We start from the raw sequence: 8,190 nt of genomic DNA, 5'->3' as shown, positions 1-8,190 counted from the left end.
AAAAGATGCTCCAAGCAAAACACATATCATGTGGTGAATAAAAATATAGCTCCAAGTAAAGTTACCGATGAACGAAGACGAAAGAGGGGATGCCTTCCGGGGCATCCCCAAGCTTAGTTGCTTGGTTGTCATTAGATATTACCTTGGGGTTCCTTGGGCATCCCCAAGCTTAGGCTCTTGCCACTCCTTATTCCATAGTCCATCGAAACTTTACCCAAAACTTGAGAACTTCACAACACAAAACTCAGCAGAAAATCTTATGAGCTCCGTTAGTATAAGAAAATAAATCACCACTTAGGTACTGTTGTGAACTCATTCTAAATTCATATTGGTGTTGTATCTACTTTATTCCAACTTCTCCATGGTTCATACCATCCAATACTACTCATAGATTCATCAAAATAAGCAAACAACACATAGAAAACAGAATCTGTCAAAAACAGAATAGTCTGTAGTAATCTGGGAACTTTCCATACTTCTTTAACTCCAAAAATTCTGACAAATTAGGAAAATCTAGGAAATTTGTATATCAATCTTGTGTAAAAATTTCATATCAAAATCACGTACCAGTGAATTTTCAAATTTCCTGGACTGAGCGCAAAAGTTTCTGTTTTTGCACAGAATCAAGTCAACTATCATCCACACTATCCCAAAGGCTTTACTTGGAACTTTATTGAAACAAAATCTATAAAACATGATTACTATAGTAGCATAATAATGTGAACACACAAAAACAGTAGGGATAAGTATTGGGTTGACTCCCAACAAACGCTTTTCTTTAATGCCTTTCTAGCTAGGCATGATGATTTCAATGATGCTCACATGAAAGATTAGAATTGAAACACAAAGAGAGCATCATGAACAATATGACTAGCACATTTAAGTCTAACCCACTTCCTATGCATAGGTATTTTATGAGCAAACAACTTATGTGAACAAGAATCAACTAGCATAGGAAGACAAAACAAGCATAACTTCAAAACTTTCAACACGTAAAGAGAAAACTTGATATTATTGCAACTCCTACAAACATATATTCCTCCCTCATAATAATTTTCATTAGCATCATGAATGAATTCAACAATATAATTATCACATAAAGCACTCTTTTCATGATGCATAAGCATAGAAATTGTATTACTCTCCACATAAGCAAATTTCTTCTTATGAATAGTAGTGGGAGCAAACTCAACAAAATAACTATCATGCAAGGCATAATCCAATTGAAAATTAAAATCAAGATGACAAGTTTCATGGTTATTATTATTCTTTATAGCATACATGTCATCACAATAATCATCATAGATAGCAACTTTGTTATCATAATCAATTGGAACCTCTTCCAAAATAGTGGATTCATCACTAAATAAAGTCATGACCTCTCCAAATCCACTTTCATAATTATCACAATAAGATTCAACACCCTCCAAAATAGTGGGATAATTACTTCCTAAAGTTGGCACTCTTACAAACCCACTTTAATCAATATAATCATCATAAATAGGAGGCATGCTTTCATCATAATAAATATTCTCATCAAAACTTGGGGGACTAAAAATATCATATTCATCAAACATAGCATCCCCAAGCTTGTAGCTTTGCATATCATTAGCATCATGGATATTCAAAGAATTCATGCTAACAACATTGCAATCATGCTCATCATTCAAATATTTAGTGCCAAACATTTTAATGCATTATTCTTCTAACACTTTGGCACAATTTTCCTTTCCATCATTTTCACGAAAGACATTAAAAAGATGAAGCATGTGAGGCAACCTCAATTCCATTTTTTAGTTTTCTTTTATAAACTAAACTAGTGATAAAACAAGAAACAAAAAGATTCGATTGCAAGATCTAAAGATATACCTTCAAGCACTCACCTCCCTGACAACAGCGCTAGAAAAGAGCTTGATGTCTACTACGCAACCTTCTTCCTGTAGACTCGTGTTGGGCCTCCAAGTGCAGAGTTTTGTAGGACAGTAGAAATTTTCCCTCAAGTGGATGAACTAAGGTTTATCAATTCGTGGGAGGCGTAGGATGAAGATGGTCTCTCTCAAACAACCCTGCACCCAAATAACAAAGAGTCTCTTGTGTGCCAACACACCCAATACAACGGTAAATTGTATAGGTACACTAGTTCGGTGAAGAGATGGTGATACAAGTGCAATATGGACGGTAGATATAGGTTTTTGTAATCTAAAATTATAAAAACAGCAAGGTAGCAAGTAGCAAAAGTGAGCGAAAACGGTATTGCAATGCTTCGAAACAAGGCCTAGGGTTCATACTTTCACTAGTGCAAGTTTCTCTCAACAATGATAACATAATTAGATCATATGACAATCACTCAACGTGCAACAAAGAGTCACTCCAAAGTCACTAATAGCAGAGAACAAACGAAGAGATTATTGTAGGGTACGAAACCACCTCAAAGTTATTCTTTCCGATCAATCCATTGGGCTATTCCTATAAGTGTCACAAGCAGCCGTAGAGTTCATAGTAAAATAACACCTTAAGACACACATCAACCAAAACCCTAATGTCACCTAGATACTCCAATGTCACCTCAAGTATCTGCGGGTTTGATTATACGATATGCATCACACAATCTCAGATGCATCTATTCAAACCAACACAAATAACTTCAAAGAGCGCCCCAAAGTTTCTACCGAAGAGCCAAGACGAAAACATGTGCCAACCCCTATGCATAAGTTCACAAGGTCACAGAACCCGCAAGTTGATCACCAAAACATACATCAAGTGGATCACGTGAATATCCCATTGTCACCATAGATAAGCACATGCAAGACGTACATCAAGTGTTCTCAAATCCTTAAAGGCTCAATCCGATAAGACGACTTCAAAGGGAAAACTCAATCCATTACAAGAAAGTAGAGGGGGAGAAACACCATATGATCTAACTGTAATAGCAAAGCTCACGGCACATCAAGATCATGCCATATCAAGGACACGAGAGAGAGAGAGAGAGAGAGAGAGATCAAACACATATCTACTGGTACATACCCTCAGCCCCGAGTGAACTACTCCCTCCTCGTCATGGAGAGCGCCGGGATGATGAAGATGGCCACTGGTGATGGTTCCCCCCTCTGACAGGGTGCCAGAACAGGGTCCCGATTGGTTTTTGGTGGCTACAGAGGCTTGCGGCGGTGGAACCCCCGATCTTTGTTCTGTTCTAGAAGTTTGAGGGTATATAAGAGGTGTTGGCGTCGGGAACAAGTCAAGGAGGGTCCATGAGGCAGCCACGAGGTAGGGGGCGCACCCAGGGGGTAGGGCGTGGCCTCAAGACTCTTCTGGTCCATCTCCGATGCTCCGTGGGCTTCTTCTGGTCCAAAAACAATCTCCGTAAATTTTTAGGTCAATTGGACTCCGTTTGGTATTCCTTTTCTGCGATACTCAAAAACAAGGAAAACCAGAAACTGGCACTGGGCTCTAGGTTAATAGGATAGTCCCAAAAACCATATAAAATAACATATAAATTCATATAAAACATCCAAGATGGATAATATAATAGCATGGAACAATAAAAAATTATAGATACGTTGGAGACGTATCACGAGACGAATTCGAATATGCCGCCCGTTCGTCTGTCACACGTCCCTAGCATAGTGAACATGCAACCGTCCCCCTTCGTTTCATTTGTCCAAAAATGCCAAACTTCGGGAAAACATTCCCGGATGTTATCCCCCTCGCCAGTATCGAGTATCACTGCGTTAAAACACCCCTAGCACCGCTTATCGTCATGTCATGCATCTGTGTTGCTCTTCCCCCTCTTCTTCTCCGGTAGACCTCGAGACCGCTGTTGATGCCGCTGTGATCGACTACATCATCGATGACTCTTCTTCCCTTTCAGCGGAGCTTCCAGGCAAGCCCCCCTTTTGACCATCCCGATATTGCCCATCCATTCTCTCATGCTTGCATTAGATTTTGCTATTGTAATTGATTGCTCCTATTCTGATGCATAGCCTGCTTTTGTACCTGCTGTTGTACCTTACCTGCTTATCCTAAACTGCTTAGTACAGGTTGGTTAGTGATCCATCAATGACCCCCACCTTGTCCTTGTTGCCCCTGCTTCATTATCGACGACTCGATCAACGTGATCGACGACGAGAGCCCGACACCTCACATCGCTTCACCCATTTAGTTGTACGACTCTGCATAGTTACTATCGAGTGACGTGGGTGATATCTCATAACGCACTACTGATGATAAATCTGTAGTGTAGCTATTCGGTCGTGGTCATCGAGGGTGATTCCTCCTTCACCACTCCCAATACGACTCTGTCGTGCAACACCTCAAGTGTGAACCTCGAGGGTGATTCCTCATACCTTCACCTAGATTACATCGAGTGGAATCCACCAAGGGTGATTCCTCGGGGTTTCCCCCTTGATGTTTGGACACACTGTTACCTTGACTTTACTTGAGACCTTTGTGAAATTCGGGCGGGCCCGGAGAGCACCTGCAAGATAATTACGTGTCGTAAGTCCACGAGACGGGGCAACGGGGTCACACCGATCGTGAGTCTCTGCTCGTCTCCGCAAGCTACTAATACACTAATGGTTTGGGTATTTGTTCTGAGTTGGTCTCGGCCTTTACGCACTAACCACCACACGGGAATAGTTATGGGCCTCGGCGTCGCAGTATCAGCCGAAGCTTTGTCAGACGTCCAGTTCAGTAGTGTGGCACGGTTGGTCCGGCACCATCCTGTAGTGGTGGAGCCTAGACCCGCCCTACACGCAATGATCCTTAGTGCAACGGGCGATGGGCCCAAGACCCCGAAGTGCTTAGGATATAGACCGACGGGGACCCCTCTGCTGAGCCTAGGTAGGGCTGCAACGTGTTGATCTTCCGAGGCCGGGCATTGACTCAGAAAAGTGTGTCCGGCCAGAGTAATCAAGCGTGTTGGGTAACGTGGTGCACCCCTGCAGGGAAGATTATCTATTAATAGCCGTGTCCACGGTAACGGACGTTCAGACTTACATCCTGATCTATTACAACTAGAAATGGATACTTTTGATATGTGGCTTCGGGATTGCTTTCTTGTAGGGAGTCGAGGAAGGATCTCTGGGCATTAATGTTACAACATGATTGTTAATTAAAATGCTATTCTTTACTCTTCTACATGCTGCAAGATGCTCAGAGCTGCTTGAAGATGCTAGTCTTTGATAGGCTAGGCCTTCCCCCTCTATTCTGGCATTCTGCAGTTCAGTCCATAGATACAACCCTTTCTTTTGATACCAATGCATACTTAGTATAGATTTGATGCTTGCGAGTACTTTGGATGAGTACTCATGGTTGCTTTGCTACCCCCTTTCCCCCTTCTTTCTTCTTTCCGGTCACTGCAACCAGTTGGTGGATCCCAAGAGCCAGATACCACCCCCCTTCGACTACTACCACTACCCTGATGGAGCCTACTGCTACATGGAGACCGTCGACGACCAGGAGTAGTTAGGAGGTCCCAGGCAGGAGGCCTTGCCTCTTCAATCCTTGTTGTTTTTGTGTTTGCCTTCTTAAGGCGGCCTTGTTTAACTCGTGTCTGTACTCAGATATTGTTGCTTCCGCTGACTCTTGTGTATCGAGCTATGTATTCGAGCTCTTGAGGCCCTGGCTTGTAATATAAAGCTTGTATTTTTTTATTTGTGTCTAGAGTTGTGTTGTGATATCTTCCCATGAGTCCCTGATCTTGACCGTACACATTTACGCGTATGATTAGTGTATGATTGAATCCGGGGCATCACAATGGTAACTTCATTTTTTAAAAACCTGGTATGATTTTGTTAACTATGGTTGCATACATTCTTATTAAGTAAACTACATTGCTAACTATACATGTTATTGTTATGTTCTTCAACAGAAGCTCCCGAAGGAGGTTGCGCCTAACATGATGTTTACCGAATGTCATATGCATATGATTAGCTTACAACCGACTCCGCCGAAGGCTTACCACAATGCATACTCGATTTCTTTAAACGATGAAAGACTCAATATCAAAGAATGGAGCAAAGTAATGAATGCGCGCATGCAACTAATTGGAGACAACATGAATGTGCGCAAACCACAAGTTGGAGACAAGTGTATATCCATTCTCCATTATGGAGATGGACCGGTTTACCTGTTTTATGCTATCCCAAGAGAGAGGAGTAGGTCCTAGGTAGTACTCATCATGTGCTAAGAACAATTAGCTAGTGTTGGTTATGACTATGATGATGATGATGAGGAGGAGGAGGAGTTATGTTTATGATGATGATGATGATGAGTTATGTTTATGATGATGATGATGATGTGTTAGAATGACTAGTTGTTATATGACTCATGGACGATGATGTGTTGGAATGATGAGTTGTTATATGACTCATAGATGATGATGAGTTTTTATATGACCATGACGATGATAGTGACGATTGTTATTATTATTATGATGATGCTATTAGACCTGGTAAAAGTTTGTAATCCAAACCAAATCCAGACCGATCCATACATGTACACGTGTACCAATCAAACTAAACCAATCCAAACTATAAGTGTTATAATCCAAACCAAACTGAACTGCTCATGTTTTCAAACCAAACTAATCCAGCCCATTTCCTAGAAGTGGTTTTGTCCAAATTTTCAAACTATGGACATGCGCACATGAGGACGTGGATAGCTCCTGATGCATGAATACTAATTGCCATCACTGAACACCGTGGCTGTTGATGCATGCATGAATACTAATTGCCATCACTGAACACCATGGCTGTTGATGCATGCATGAATACTAATTGCCATCACTGAATACAATGGTTGTTGATGCAGCTTGCTGCAGTCGGTGAAGTAGCAGACACGCCGGCCAGCCTCGGGTGCACTGCTGCATAGCACCCATGTATGCGTAGCACCCATGTAGGTGGGCAACAAGTTCCAACTCTGGCCTTGCAGGCTTGGTCACCGGCGGCGTCTCACCCACCCCCCCCCCCACACACACAGAGAGAGAGAGAGAGGAGGCGGTGGCCGGAGCTCCATCCAGCGCCAGCCCAGCGGCCCCTAGCGACGATCGTCGCCCATCGAGGCTGCTAGTCCGATTTGGTCGCTGGATTTTGTTTCAGACTATGGGTTGAAACTATTTGAGACCAATCACTCTCTATTCAGACCAAACCAATCCAGCCCAAAATTAAGTGCAGCCCAGACCAATTTGAATTAACGTAATGTCTCAGTCTTTTTTATCCAATCCAATGACAGCCCAAACAGGAAACCAAACTGAAACTATAGTTTGAATCCAAACTATTCCTAGGTCTAATCATAATGATATAACAATCTCTTCATCGCTACTGTATCAAAATTTGTATAACATTGTATAAAGACAACATAACACAGAAGAAATGAAATACGAACGAATAGCAGTAGTGCAGGGAGAAAGCGCGCGCTGCTACTACTTGGCAGTAGCGCCAGTCCAACTAGCGCTACTGGTAACTGTATTAGCAGTAGCGTTGGGTTATACCCATGCTACTGCTAGGCAAAAAAACTCGCGCTACTACTAGGGTTTTCCCTAGTAGTATCGTCCTACCACCACATCCAAAGAAAGGGTGTAATTTTACCACCACAAGTTCGTCATCAGCGTGAGGGGTTAGTATATACCACCACAGCAAAATATACAGACCATCAAATAGTTTTCAAGCCCTAGCTACACAAAATGTACGTCGTCGTCATCGCCATCATCGTCGCCGTCGAGGATCATGCACACGGTAACCAGAGGCAGAACTAGTAGTAGTGCTTGCCGGGCCAGCTCCTGAGCCAGAGCACCCTGTGAGTGTTGCCATGGCAACAAACCCAACACCCTAGGCCTTGTTGTCCGACAAGTGGCTCAGAGCAACCATCAGAGCCTCTTGGCTGAAGCCACCTTGGTCCATGACGACGGTGGATGTCGATGGACTTGCTCTCCCTTATGGCGGTTGCCACCTCCTTCACGGCCTCAGTCATGCTGGTGAAGACACTGACCTCCTCCTACATCAGGCCGCCCCTCTTCCTCTTCCTATCAAGCACAGGGATGACCTCAAAGGGCTTGTCAAGGCCATCAAGGGCTACCTCTGTGTATTGGGTGTTTGGAAACTCTAGTATGGGTGAACCGAGAGGCTCACCGGAGCCCATGGCATGCTTGTCGGTTGCTAGCCCAAAAGGAGAAGATGTACTACATCTGGT

This window comes from Triticum aestivum, chromosome 7B (genome assembly GCF_018294505.1).
Source record: "Triticum aestivum cultivar Chinese Spring chromosome 7B, IWGSC CS RefSeq v2.1, whole genome shotgun sequence".
Lineage (NCBI taxonomy): Eukaryota > Viridiplantae > Streptophyta > Magnoliopsida > Poales > Poaceae > Triticum > Triticum aestivum.
The sequence above is the reverse complement of the archived record's forward strand: the minus strand, read 5'-3'. Positions refer to the sequence as shown.